At 38.2% G+C, this 15,352-nt stretch overlaps 1 long non-coding RNA gene across 1 annotated transcript in view; it reads right to left on the reverse strand.

Annotated features, from left to right (window-relative positions):
- Window positions 1-15,352, reverse strand: part of LOC141988105 (uncharacterized) — a 56,143-nt gene that overhangs the window by 13,277 nt on the left and 27,514 nt on the right. Inside the window, exon 3 of the long non-coding RNA XR_012639658.1 lies at window positions 1,809-2,014. This is a non-coding gene — a long non-coding RNA (uncharacterized LOC141988105). The remainder of the gene's footprint in view (window positions 1-1,808; window positions 2,015-15,352) is intronic.

Consider the following 15,352-nt stretch of genomic DNA (forward strand, 5'->3'; position numbering starts at 1 on the left):
CCCCTACTCCAGATTAGCAAACTAAAGCTATTTAAATAAGATGCTTTTTTTAGTATACCCCCCAAAATACTGACAATTTTCTTACATTAATCATGAGATTCCCCATGAACTACTGGTGTTGTTTTTTTTCATACTGAGACTTAGGAATTCACATTTCATATTCAGTTACAAAGCTTTCTAATAATAAGATTTCTGGTTTGGGAGCAGTCTTTCTTTTCACATGTTTTTCAGAGTTTTTCCCAAAGTCGAAAATGATGATAAAGATGATTAACATCTTGCATGTTAATTTCCTACCCACACACATTCCCTTTCCTGAAAGTCTCTGGAACCTTTCAAGTTACTCAACTAAACACTTTTTTTTCCCTCAGACATTTGTGGAGTACTTTGGAGGAACTTGGCTCAGTGACACTTAAAAGTCTTGTGCATGTGTTTGTGTGTGTGAGAGAGGGATACAGAGAATGTGTTTTTTGGGAGAGTTGTCTGATTAACAACCTTGTTCAGTGAAGTCTTATCAAAGGCAGCGGAAGGGCAACCGCCCCCACACTGGCCAGCTAAAGTGAAGGTACTACTGTGAAAGGTGAAAGCCAGGTTAGTTTATGCTCCATACCTATTCAGTCTTTGGCCTCTTTTGTTGGGGCTGCCAAAAGAAGTATCAATCAGAGCTATGCAAACTATTCACATGAATCACCAAACCCACTCATACTTAGCCTTGGGTTTGGGTACCTCACAATTTTCACACCAAACTTCTAAAATATGACCAGTAGGCTAGCGAACTTTGCATAGGTGGGAAGCTGGCAAATTCCTTCCCACCAGCCAGTCTTCTCAATCTCTCACCAACATCCTTGAAGTCAAAGCTAAAGGCTTCTCCTGAGTCCAACTAAGGGCATTGTTTCGAACCAAATTAACATAAATCAGAGGCTTGTAAAGTCACCTGTGTAACCTGATCCCTTTTGCTGTACTCCAGGGGAAGGAACCTGGCAGATACTTGGCCAGCTCCCACCAGAGTAAGCATGCTTAGTAGATGGGTGTGTTATGCTGGTGACGCCAGCAGAGGCCAAATGAGCAGTGTGTTGACTGGTGGAGATCTGCCAAATTGATTGTGAAGTGAAGGCATCTGTTGGCTTTAAGAAAGCAGTCTTTTAGTGTCCTTAGTTGCTAGTCTGTTATAGTTGTCATTTAGCATTATTACTCCCTACTCTACAGCTCTTAGTAATTTGAGTGGTCTGGGAGTTTCCCTTCCAGTAATGGTCCCAAAGACTGAGGACCAGCAGGGATATTGGGGACAGTATATTTCTGTTTTGTATATTTCTATGATGTTCCATTAGGTAATTATTGAAATACAGGAGAAGTTTGATTCTCTTTCATATTATGTTACATGATGTTATTAATAAAGAGGTTATCTATCATTAGCCGCGGAGTATTAAGTAGCAGCAGAATATAGCTACTCCAGTTATTATTTGATCCCACTGGGGTTGTGGGTAGCAACTTGCTCCCCTACTACATATGCACAGTCCAACAATCAAGTCAGCATTTGTCAAACACTGGATTAAGGAAATTCAGGGCCCTACGTACAGAGATATGGGGCCTGCCACTGGAACCTCCCTTATCCTGGAGGGACAGAGGTGGAGGCAAGGCCCCAGCTCATTTCTTTGGAGGAGCGATAAAGACCTTCTCTCCCCTCAGGATCATCAGGCATGACAGCAGGACCCTTTCCTCCTGGGAGTGGCAAAACTCCCTCCCCATAGAATCAACAAGAATGGCTATCAGCAGAGATGCTGGCAGAAAGTAGGGGGTCTGCCAGTACTTACCACAGCCGCAGGCGTGTGTCTGCATGGGTGGGTGGGACACACCCAGCTCAGCACACTGCATCTCCTCTTCCTGCCATACATCAGATAAGAGAGCACTTCATCGCTCTCAGAGTAATGTTCAAGCTGTATGCAGACTCAAGCAGATGTTGCTGTATTGCAAACCTGGACCATGTTTTCAAGTTTTTCTTGGCTCGATCATTGCTAGACTTAAACAACAAACAAAAATCACAAAGCTGAGATTCCAACATAATCATATGACTCCAGGAGCTAAGGACCAAAGCACAAGATAAAATACCTATGGTTTGAACTAATACCACCTTTGGCCTCTCCAGCCAGATCATTTTACACAGACTGTGAGTTAGCTATGCTCTACTTTCATGGGATGAAGTACCCCAACTCCTGGCATCCTGTAATGGTACATTTCACTAGGGTTTTTTTAGGCATAAATTAATGGCCAATCTCCCAAATGGGCCAATCTCAGACTGGGAAACAGCTCATGTCCCTTGATAGTACCTTAAGCTTAGGCTTTTTCATTTAATCTTTGTCTGAGGCCCACCAACTAGTCAGTTTTACCATATAAAAGTTGCAAATGTTCACTAAAAGTAGTTTAACCACATAACAAGAGCCAAATGTATACAACAGTCTCACAGTCCCAAAACAGAAAATTGGAATTACAATAAAACCTCAGAGTTTTCAGACTGACACCGGTCCACCACAAACCGCCTTTGGAACATGAAGTACGCGATCAGGCAGCAGTAGCAGAGACAAATAAACAAACAAACAAACACAAATACAGTACTGCACTGTGTTAAATGTAAACTACTAAAAAATAAAGGGAAAATTTAACAAAAGAGATTTCACAAGGTAAGGAAACTGTTTCTGTGCTTGTTTCATTTAAATTAAGATGGTTAAAAGCAGTATTTTTCTTCTGTATACTAAACTTTCAAAACTGTATTAAATCAATGTTCATCTGTAAACTTTTGAAAGAACCATAACATTTTGTTCAGAGTTACAAACAACCTCCATTCCTGAGATGTTCATAACTCTGAGGTTCTACTGTAACTGGTTAGAGCCAACTGCAGATAAATAACATAATTATAAACCACAGTATAACATTTACAGCACCTGTCCAACAGAGCTAATGGATGTGAGGACTTCCCAGCATGAGGGGTGCAAAGAGTAGATTAGGCCTGGCTTTCTTCTGCCCCATATTTAAAGGGCCAGCTTCACTACTGGCCAGCCAACTAAAGAGCTTCTTCTGGCACAGCTGTGGGGACCAATCAGGAAGCTGCCCTAAAAGAGCAAGCAGTAACTGGCAGTCCTCCCACAGCGTTTCTGGCAAGTATAACTTGGTTACTCTCTATGGAGTGGAGGGGGCAGCTGAAAGAGATTAGTCTGAAGTAATAGCAGGATATGCGTTGTGAAAGGGAACCCTCCTGTTTATACAATGTTACTTTTGATATTTCCAGTTATCTTTTAAGGATTGTAAAGATTGCAGAAAATCTATTAGCCCCATAATGGGCATAGATTATTTATTTATACGGTTTAAGGATTTCTAGAGTGATTCATAATGAAAGAACAACTATAAAAGACCACTAAATATGTATCCATTTGTATTGGAAATAATTATAACTGTTAGGTAATGCTGGAAATAATGATAAATCACTGCTCCAGATCCAGCAGTGCAACCTGGTTTAGTAATTAACTCAATCATTAATTTTGGCCAATAGAGATTATGGTTAAAAATGGTATCTGAAAATGAAATACAACACCACTAGTTGCATTCTGTTACTGTGTGTTTGTGTATTAGACCCCTTATTTTTAATTTGCTGGTGCACTACAGATAAACTTCAGAAATTTTTCCACCCTGCTTCACCAGTTCATCCCAGTGCAATCTAGAGGGACCAGTCTCTCCAGGTGTGAGATAATAAATTTTCAGTCATTTTTGATCCCATGTGTGTTTTCAGGCTATAACTTCTTTTGTGTGTGGTTTGGTATTGGTTTTGGTTTTTTGGAGGGCAGGAGAAACCTTTTTGTAAGACAAAACTACATTCTTTAATGAAAACCCAACCTAAGCTGGTTATTTCATTCAGAAGCATGCTAACAGATTTATTCTCTCATATGCTTAGTAATTTTATTAATGTTTTACTAGGTTTTTAAATATTGATACTTCAGCAGAAAAGTAACAATTCTATAAAAATACTCCGATTAACTCACAGGGTCCCAACCTCAATATTGGTATTTCTTACCCATGGAAGACTCATAACATTTTTCCCTATGAAGTTTCTCCTAGATACAAATTACACAGTTTAAATAATGAATGAGGTCATTATTTAAAGTGTATAATTCACTGTTTTATTTCATAATAATACATTGAAAAAATTAATGTGCAATTTCCCAAAAGTTTTAGGACTAAAATTTGCCCTGAGTTTGCACCCTCGTGCACACAAGCAAAAAGAGGACAGACACAAAAGAAAGAGTTAAAAAAGAGAATTAGCAGACAAAAGTTATTTGATTACATTGTGTATTTTCTTGCTATGGAAGGTTAAAAAGGGGATCCATTAAAGCAAATATTTATTTTAAGAATTGTTCTGCAGATGGATCAACAGCAAGGTGTTCCAGTTTATGTTTGTGAGGAAACCAGAATTTGGGGGAAGATTTTCCCAGAAGAGTAACACATGCACGTGCGCACACGCACACACGCACGCACGCACGCACACACACTCTTTAATAATTGCCCTTGCTGTCCCTTTGTAGTCCCAGTCCCTGAGGTTTTCTGTAGAGTGGCTGGGCTGCATAGTTTTCAACACTGAACTCCAAATGAGGTACATACCAGAGACCACTGTGACAGACAGAGAGAATATTCACTAACCGTTGCAATTAAAATAAGTCATTGTTGTTTTGCATACTGGTCAGCTTCCTCCTCTAAAGTGCAGATATGTAATCTTGGAAATCTTCCTAATTCATCTTTGTAAAACTAAGATGCTCAAGACATACTGGTTGCATTAAACAACATTATTTTGCCTGCAACTGTATTATCAGCATTACAGTTTCTCTGCAAGACCTAAAAGTTATTTATCAGTCGCTATTATTTGACAGGGCAAGTTATTTATTTACAGGTTTTCGAATTTGCATGCAAGTTGATTTGCTGTTGATAATTAGATTGTTGTAACTGCCAAACAACCATGTAAGATCTGATATGAGTATAGCCAAACATATGCTATAATTTCATGGAGAGAAAAATGTGCCAATTGATTTCATTTTATTTGACATTCCTTAATTTGCTTATATTCATAATTATCTCAATCCTCTTTTTTACCTTTTTACGATAGAAGATTATAGTGTACTATCTATGCTTACTTGATTTTTATGATTGTTGAGTTTTTTAGTAAATAAAATCCCAATACCAAACCAATAATTATTGAAAATAGTATGTAAGGCCATCCCTGGTATAAATCAGCATAGTTACAGATCTGGCCCCATAATCTTAAAAATATTGTTATATTCTAATTGCTGCAATCCTTTTATGAAATGTATGGGTTGTCCTCTGTTGATTCTTTCTTGTATGTACCTAAATACAAAAAAAAAACCAAAAGTTTTTCTCTGAATAATGATGGCTGTTAAGAAAATTAGGTAAATATCAAAAATGTCTGGATGTTGGTTACATCTTTCTGTCACTTGCCAGTACAATAGATAGATTATATCTGCAGCTGAGGATGCAGAGTTTCATTTAAATATATATGTACACACATTACAGGCAGACAGAGGCTGTTTCATTCTGCAATGATTGAAAAAAGGACAAAACCAGTCACATGTTTGAGGCATTCATAACTGTATATGCACTAACATATAATTGTTGCAGTGACTGTTTCACTTTTCTCTTCTGCATATTCTGATGGTCCCAGAGCTGTTGGATGTCATGAATCTGTGAACTAGGTAGAAAGAAGAGGAAAAGAAAGTGACTGCCTTAGTTTCTAGGATTTATCCAAAGAAGATTCTTCTTGTAATCTACGGCTGCAAGGGATAAAGATATTTCTTCAGGTGAGATGTTAAAGAAAGGATCTTGTCCATCTATGCTCATTGTGCAGAGGGGAACTGAAGATTCCATAACCTATTTTAAGGCAATGGTGGAAGGGAGCAAGAACAGTGGGAGAAGGTGAACCCCAAAATACTGGCCAATATTACTTTTTATAATAAAGGCAAGTTCTGCTGTACAAGAAAGTGTGAGAGCGAAAGCTGAGAGCATATTGACTACATAATTACTGTATTATTGGTGTATCTGTGTTTGTCACATTATTTTGTAAAAGTGCATAGGAATATTTTAAGTATTGAAGATATTATTTAAAACAATATCTATTGTGTCCTAGTTTTTCCTTTTAAATATGGATCTACTAACACTGTAACCTACTGGAGTATGTGTGTTACAGGTCCCCCTCTGTGCCCGATCCACAGAGGATATGTGTCTCTTTCAGTCTCATCTAAACAGCATTAGGCTGTTTACATCTCATCTGTAACATCTGTAATATCTCAGAATTTTTACTTTGGAGGTCCCTAACTGAATCCTGGTGTGTTGGACAAGATGGCAGCCATTGCAATATCATCACATATTGCTCCCTTTCAAACATAATTGATTCTGGAAGCAATACAGTCTGGAGATACAGGCAGTTGCGCAAGGCATCAAGGGTCATCAAATTCCATAGCACTATGCGACTTCTGGCCACAGTGTAGAGCAACTGAAGATAGTGCCATTTTGAATAAGCAAATCAGCAAAGCATGCACCTCTAATAATGGTTTACCTCAAGGATCTGTGCTGGCTCCTTCAACATCAACCTTAGTGACTTATCTGACAATTTCATGTACGTTCATTTATGCTGGTAACATCGCTCTTGCAGTACCAGGCAAAGACCTCACCGCAATCCGTGACACCTTCTCCACTGACCTCAAGATAATGGCAGAATACTTTCAGTATTTGAAGGTCCATCCCAATGCCTCCTGAACCTTAGTAATAGACTTTTACCTAAACAACAAAGCCTCCAAGGAACCACTCAATGTCACCTTTTGCAGTCAGCTGGTCCGAAATGAGCCCTATCTGAAGTACTTGTGTGTAACCTTGGATTATCCCAAACAAACACTGGATTGCTGACCCGATTGTTTCCCCAGAAACAGTGATCTGCATTGAACCACTTTAGAACATTGCATGGCAGATGCTGTCATGGCTTACACCTTTGGAAGATGAAAGGAATGTACAGTGTGACTGTGGACACCATATTGTAAATCAGTATCCACTATGATCGTTAGTGTCATCTCAAATCAGTCATGAAGAGATCAAATCCAGATTAGTGAGCCCGTGGGTAATCTGAACATTGCTATTCACGTCTCTTGCCGTTCAAAAGAAGATTATTCTGGAATCTCGGGACAATTTGTATTTTGGGTTTTCTACCATCAGGATTGCAAAATCTTTTTTTTGTTTTGTTTCAAGTTTAATTTAATTTTTTCCCTTTGTGAGCTGCAGATACACAGCACCAGCTTTCAGCATTATATGATAATATCAATGCATTAAACATAGGGATTATATATGTTCAACTGGTTTTTTTAATACTTGGATGAGTTTGTATATTCCCGTAGGTGAAAGTGACAACATCTGTTCCTCCTATGTTAGTATCTCTAATATAGGAGACATGCTTGTGTGAATGAGAAGTAAACACTGACTTGGAAAGGAAGATATATTGTATAGCATAGCATTTATGGTTTTTTTGTTGTTTTATAGCCCCTCAAAAGGTTAGTTTTTCCTCACCTTGCAAGAATGACCAACATGCTTCCTAAAGGATATAACCTCTCCAGATCTCACCTATCACCCGCAACCAATCTGTTGGCAAATGTTGGAGAAAGGATTGGGCTAGATGGACCACTGGTCTGACCAACCCACTGTGGCAGTTCTTAGATTCTAAGTGTTATAGAGGAGATCTCAATTAATGGATGTATAAAACAAGGTACCTGTGTCTGTGATCATTGTTTGAAAATATTATTAAATTATCCTGTATTTGCTAAACCAGTTGCCTGGCTAGTTGGTGACCACTTCTACTCACTTTTTGGAACTGCATGATGGACAAGGCCTCATCACAACTGATCTTGATCCCCCTTTCTAGTTGTGCTTGAACTCAGCTTAGTGTTTGTTTGAATTGAGACTGTTATAAAAATGAATATGCTCAGAATAGTCTGTTCCTTCCTGCATAGTTTCCTTACATTTCTATGTAGTGACTGATCCAGCTATTCATGCCAGGAGCTGAGCTCAAGTTCTGCTCTATAATTATTTAATTCATTAAGCATTTAATTTAATTCACAGCTAATTCAGGGGAACCTGCATTGCTCCAGAAAGAGCATCAGAAATGTTCCATCTCAGGGAGGCAGGAGCTTCACAGAGACTTACAGAGACTGCAAATATGCACTCTTTTATGGGATGCAATTTACTTTTGCTCAAACTGAGCTGCTAGTTTCCAGTGCCCAGAGGGGACAAAGCCCTGGTTTTGCATCCTTTATGTCCCTTTGGGGTACAGTGTGTCCTCCAGGAGAGCAGGAAGGGGTCAGTCCCAGCACTTCTCTCAGTGATAAGACTATAATTATGTAAGGCCTGCAAGTAGGCCATATAAAGTGAGGGAGGGAGCTCTTTGTGTCAATTACCTCTTGCCCTCCAACTGCAGCCCTTGTAAGGGCCAGGCAGAAGCTTCACTTTAATTACTGTATAAAATGTTTAAGTGAAAAATTAGCAATTGGGGGTGGATTTTTCCAAAAGCCTCAGTATTGGCTTACCGCAGCTCCTCTTCAAGTCAGTGGGAAAAATTCCACAGACTTCAGTTAAAATAAAGTTAGGCCAATGCTAAGTGCTTTTAAAAAATCCTATCCTTTAAAATGAGCTTGCAAGACTGAGGTCTTGTGTACACAGAAAAGTTGACTGGTGCTGTGGATTTAAGCCTATATAGTTATACCAGTATAATTTCCCATCTGGACACACTTATTCCTATATAAGAGGGACTTTTTTCCAGATTAGTTTGTCACTTTGGAAGGGATTTAAGATAAACTGAAAAAAGTCACTTTTATTCTGGAATAAAAGCAACCACATGGGGATTTACCAGTAAAACTATATTTGTTTAACTATATCAATATAATTATACTGGTATAACTGGCTTCTCTTTAAAATGTTCCTGGTTTACCATTTAAACTTTTAAGCTATTCAGGATTATTTTCTTCAAAGGTAACCTTATGCCCAATTTTAAAAGTTATAGCTTTATCTCAGAATTATTATTTTTTAAAATATACCATAGTTTTTTTAAGAATCATGTAAGATCATGTAATAATCGCAATGAGATGCTCCATGGTTCACATTATGGAGCAACAATGACTCACCCTGGAATTTAACAGTACTTGGTCCTTGTCCTCATGCCTAATAAGCAAGGCATGTGATTATTAGACCAAACTACACATCCTGGAGGTGTGTGTGTTGTTACTTACAAGCAAGTCCAGCACCAATAGTAATCCATTTTCTGCATGGATTATTTTGTCGCTGTTATAGATTAAACAATTCAGGGCCAAGAGATGAGGGCATAAACCATACCTTCAACTGATATTCTGTTCTCAGAACCTGTAATTTTCATACGTCTTACTAGATTACTGACATCACTGGGACACTGATTTACAAATCTTCAATGACTTAGCCTGGCTTTGCTCTACTTGAGTTGGATCATATACTCATTTTCCTTAAATATTGCCCTTTTCATATAGAATTTTCAAGAAGAAACATGGGACCAGGGCTCTCAGCTGCAGATATAATTTTATTAATAGAAACCACCTTGAATAAAACTGTTAGCCTAGTTATCATGTTGGCAATTCTCTTTGTCAAATCCTTTATGGGCCTGATTTGTTTTATACTTGCATTTCTTGGTCACTTTCACATAGTATCACTTGCCTCAGCAATATACAAGTATGCTGCTTCATGAAGTCTTGGCATTGATCTTTGATAAGCAAGATTTTCATTCTCAGGACTGTTAATATGTGTATGGTTTGAATGTGTGAGTGGTTTGAATTACAGTCCAGGAGCCCCACCCCCATTCCTCTCCCAGTTCACCCACTTCCCGTTCCATACACTCTCTGAGCCCCATTCACACAGTACAGTAGAACTGGGCTTTACTACATATATGCACTGTTCCTCCCATGAAAGACACCAACCCACAAATTATGAAATGGTACCTGTCCCTCTGGCTGGGGCAGCACACCTTGTGTCCCATCAAGGCACAGCTCACCCTACTGCAAGTCTTCTGGGTCTGTTTCTGTCTCTCAGAAGTCAGGGTAGTGCTGCTTTGGACCTCAAAGGTAATCAGGAACAAAAACACACTGAAAGGCATAGTTGTCTCCAAAACCTTCAGTGGGTCCCCACCCTTCTGGCGAGGGCTTGTTTCCAAAACAGCCTGTGCTTCCACTGATCCCCTTCCCAGATTCTGATTGTTGCTTCCAGAAGGGCTTATCCAGCTGGCAAGTGAGCTCCATCCCAGGGCTGCAATCAGACATCTCTCCCCGACAAGAAAATCACAGCTCTTTCCTCCTTCCTGATCAACCCTGAACTGGGCTAGGCCCTCTCCTTTTATCTATTGTCTTCAGGTGCAATGGACCAGTGCCAACTAGATCCACAAGCTTTGCCCATGGAGAGCCTGTCTCCTGACTTAACACCCTCATTGCCAGTTTGGGGCCTCCCTGCCCCATCTCAGTATAGTCCAGACATCTGCCCCCAGTCTAATATAGCAGAACCACACCTTTGTGCATCAGGCAGGGTCTTTCCATTGACATAAAAAATGGGACAAGATTTCCTTTAAAAATTATAAAACTCCCTACTAGTGGATATGGTAAATCTGGAGCTACCTTGATGATAAAAGAGGGAGATGCTGTCAAGGTCCCTTCAGTTAGAAACGTGCTTGCCACACTGGTCCAAAGCAGTTTGAATCTGGTGACCTAATGGGCGTGCTGCAAAGCCCATCTCTTTGGTGGAGGAACAATGTCAATCATTGTCTTCTGTGAAGCAACTTTGGGCACTACAAAATAATAAATAATCAAAAAGTAGACAGAGCTACTGAGGAGAGGGAGCTTGCTCTTTTAATTGAGGTTTTGTTGATAGGTCAAAAAAACCAAACAAACCTGAGAAAACCTATGAATCGGGGGGTGGCGTAAATATTATTAGCTTCATAATTACCTTTCTTTTCAGGATCACAGAATTTTAAAAGTAGTCATGGGGAAGATGGATTGACAAGAAAAGGGGCTGGTGAGATGGTCAAAGGTACATGATAAAAAAATCACATATACATGTCAAATAAATACATCACACCACAATTTATCACATGACTATCATCTCCACATACGCGATATCCAGTCATCTTGTCCCTGGATCTGGCAATATTGCTTGTACATCCTAAAAAGATAAGATGACTCAATGGAGACAATATAAGCCTATAGTCACATCCTTATGCTAATCTTCTCCAAGGGCCCATTCTGCATTCTGAACTACCAGTTCTGTTGGCTGTGAGAGAGTAGTAGGAAAATAGCACAATACCTGCTATGTACTCTTGTGTTCACAGTTCACTAAGGCTGGACAGCCTATTAGTTAAAAATATCTGATGCAATAGTTCAGTTTAACAAGACACATTAGTGAAAAATCTTTAACAGTTAACACTCCACTGTGTTGATTTGGATTGAACCTCTTATTGGGAGGAGATGTTTTAAAGAAACTTTAAGAAGCGTTGCTTAGGAAAACAAGTGCTAGTTTTAGCTTTTCTTGTTCATTTTGTGCTGCCTATTCAAATATTGACATAGAATAGTATGTTTAGGCACTGTCTAATGTCCTACTAGAGATTTTGCTGTTGCACAACCATCATAATTTAGCTCCTGATTAGAGCTCAACGGGTTTTCCTGTCCCTGGGAAATTTTCATTATTTTGAAAAAATTTACTGTCCCTAATAGGACAAAGTGTTGAAATCTCAACAATCCAAAAAGCCCTGTTTGTTCGGATCAGTCAAAAAGTTTAGTTTCAATTTTGACCTTTTAAAATATATTTTTACTATAATTAGCTTACATTTCTAAATGAACAGTCATAACAAAAAGATTGTCCTGAAAATATCTAAATGTGATGTTTCAACGATTTCACAACTTTTTTTCAAAGACATTTTTGAACAGAGAAATTTGTTGAAACTGACCTTTCCTCTGAACAGCTTCAGTTTACATGAATCACTATTTTCTGCCAAAAAAATTTCATCAAAAAATTCCTGACCAGCTCTAGTCCTGAATTGAAGCCTATTGAAGTAATTGAATAGCTTCCAATTGACTTCAGTGGAATTTGGATTAAGCCTTTAGAATCCTGGGTCCAATAGCATAATTCATTTTTTTGCCTTTTGCAGTTGCAAAATAGCTACTGCCTGGATGGATGAATTCCGAAAGATGCAAATGAGCATCTGAAAGAAGCATATCAAAAATGATTTGGTCAGGAAATGTTGCAGGATTTCCAGGACTTCAAATGCCAGAAATATCATGACATATCACCCAATATTTTAAAATTTCCTCTTCTAGCTGAAACCAGGAAGTAGAGTTTTCTTTAAAAAAATACTATATTATATTTATATTTATATTTCTAGTCTAACTCTGTTTTTAAGATATCCTTTTGAATGTTGCTTAAGAAAATGCACTGAAAAAAATATATTTTAAAAGCTTGACCGGGCTTTTTCAAACCTCAAAGCTTCAGGCTGGAATTTTCAAAGGCACCCAAGGGAGATAAATGCTGAGTCCTGTTGAATTTCAGTGTAATTTGGGCATTTAACCCTCTTGTGCTCTTTGGGAACTCCCACCCACAGGCTTCAGGCACACATTTATGTAAGACTTTATTTTATCTAAAACAGGCCACCTTGGCATTGATAACTTCAGGCTGGTATGCAGAAGGGAGACCCTCTTTAATTTCAGTTGTAGGACTCTTCTAGAAAAGTAAAAGACAAGACTGTATGAGGGCTTGTCTAGGCTTGTCAGAGTTTTAGGAGTTTACATTATCTTAGACTTCTGGGGATTCTTCAAGAAGCCATATTAACATTGTAATAGAAGATGGGAAATGAGGACCCTTAATTATAGGTACCAATTTCAAAGGTAATAGTTGACATGGCCTAACAGTGGCTCTCACTTACCTTTGGTTTAACCATGTTTTTAAAGTGGAATCACTTTAGATTTCTTGAGTTAATCCCTTTTGTTGTGTGTGTGTGTGCATGCGTGTTAGTGTGTATTGTGGAGAGAGAGAGAGAGATATGGTCATTTACAAAGACTGAAAGGGGACTTTCTAGTCCAAAACATCCTAAGATTTGCCTAATATTACTTTGTGCCCATTTAAACCCTTTAAATTGTCATCTTAAGGTTTGGTGTTTTTAAAACATCGGTCCTTTGTTTCTCAACCTTTTCTTTAGTATGGCTTTCATGAATGGATTATGATGGTCAGGCTGTAATACCATGAATGGAAGATTTAGGACCTGTAATCTTAAAAACACGGCTTGGCGCCAGTAGACAAACAATGTACTGCCCAATCTGTTATCTCAGCCTACTAGGCTTTCACTTCTTACCTGCTTTCAAAGAATATCAATTCATCCATGTAGTCTAGTAAGTGGGAGGCATAATCTTCTCAAACAGGTAGTTTGCATTTCCTGGGTTTTTTTTTTTATATACTTCCCTATAACATACTTTTCTATTTGGTAGCACAGCCCAACTCAGTTGAATTTGCAAAGCTTTAAGCTTGTTTGAAAAAGGATCTCATGCTAGCAAGATTTTTAAATTAAACACAAAAAGTCTGAGCTGATTTTTAAGGGGATTTTTAGTCAATATGGATGCTGTAGTTAATAATGCCGTAATATGACAGCATAAAACAAAACTATGTCTTTGGAAACGAAAATTATTTTAGATTGTTAATTTAAGAGTGCTCTTTATTAAACAGATTAATGTGGTATAAAACAGTACAATGAAAATGTAAATAGTGTCACGATTTATCACTCTCAAAGATCTAGAAATAAATATGCAACAGCAAATGCAAACAATAGTAAAATAAGCTAGGGCTGCATGGTACTGAATGGCCTAAAGTACCAATGGTACCCAGGTGATGAGGCCCTTTAAGTGATCACACAAAATACTGTATTTCTTAAAATACTGGTGGTATTTGTGACATTCAATTGAATAGCGATATAGTATAATCTGAGGACTAGAAACTGATTTTATTTACAGTACTGTAAATCCAAAATAACTCCATCGATATCAGTGGAGTGATTCTGGATTTACACTACTGTAACTGAGTTAGACATCTTACCTCTGAAGGTTAAATTGAAGTGAGAATGATGTTAGAATTGTGCTGCCAGAGAACTGTACTTCCTTCAGTTGCATTATTACTCTCCAGTATAAAGGGCAATGTGGTTAGTAGAAGAAAAAGCAACTTTAAAAAAGTTATGTCTTTATTTGGTGGAAGAAACTTCTGCTGTACTTTGAATGTAAAATGCTACATTTTTATTTTTACAGTAGTGTACATCTGAGAGGTGTTAAGCAAATAAATAGCATTCTCAAAATCCACTTGAGGCTCTGATTTACGAAAATTGGAGACTTCCTTGACCAGGCTTTTGTAACGGTTTTCCTGTCGGTATTGAAAACTCCAGGATGTTCAAAAAGTAGGTAATAAAACTGCCATATGATATTTCTGGAAATTCAGATGAAAAAGGCCAGTCCTGTTTCATTATTTCAATTGAAAATGGCTACAATTAAAAGAACACCCCCCCACACACACACACACTAATGTTAGAAAAAAGGAAAATATATAGAAAAGAAGAGTCCAGAACACTCATACGACATCGTTACTGGAAGCCAGATAGGTTGTATATTGTAACTTAAATGTTTAAATTACCTGGAAATATCACTGGTCTGAAAATTTGTATCAGAGGTGTGTGTATATCAATATATTGTTTATATACAAAAACAACGAGGAGTCTGGTGGCACCTTGAAGACCAACAGATTTATTTGGGCATACGCTTTCGTAGGTAAAAAACCCACTTCTTCACATGCATCTGAAGCTTATGCCCAAATAAATCTGTTAGTCTTTAAGGTGCCACCAGACTCCTCATTGTTTTTGTGGATACAGACTAACATGGCTACCCTCTGATACTTGTTTATATACAGTACACACAACTAAAATTCCTGGCAGTCAACGCAATCTAAGTCAATGTCATTGCACAGAAGCAACTGAGAAGAATTTGGCACATGATCTTTTTTTGTGCTGTGTGTATAGATGAGAATAAGGGGGATGATATTTAGACAATAAGGGCAACACTTTCAGAAAGAAAGGCATGAGGTGAGAGGTAGTAGCACTTCCCAAAATCACAGGAGTGTGAGATAAATACGGTAAAGATTATGAGGTAGTCAGATACTATGGTAATGGGGGACATATTGATACCAAAGACAGATATGTGCATACAAAGAGTCACATTACCAATTATGAGTC

The sequence above is a fragment of the Natator depressus genome, chromosome 5, assembly GCF_965152275.1.
Source record: "Natator depressus isolate rNatDep1 chromosome 5, rNatDep2.hap1, whole genome shotgun sequence".
NCBI lineage: Eukaryota > Metazoa > Chordata > Testudines > Cheloniidae > Natator > Natator depressus.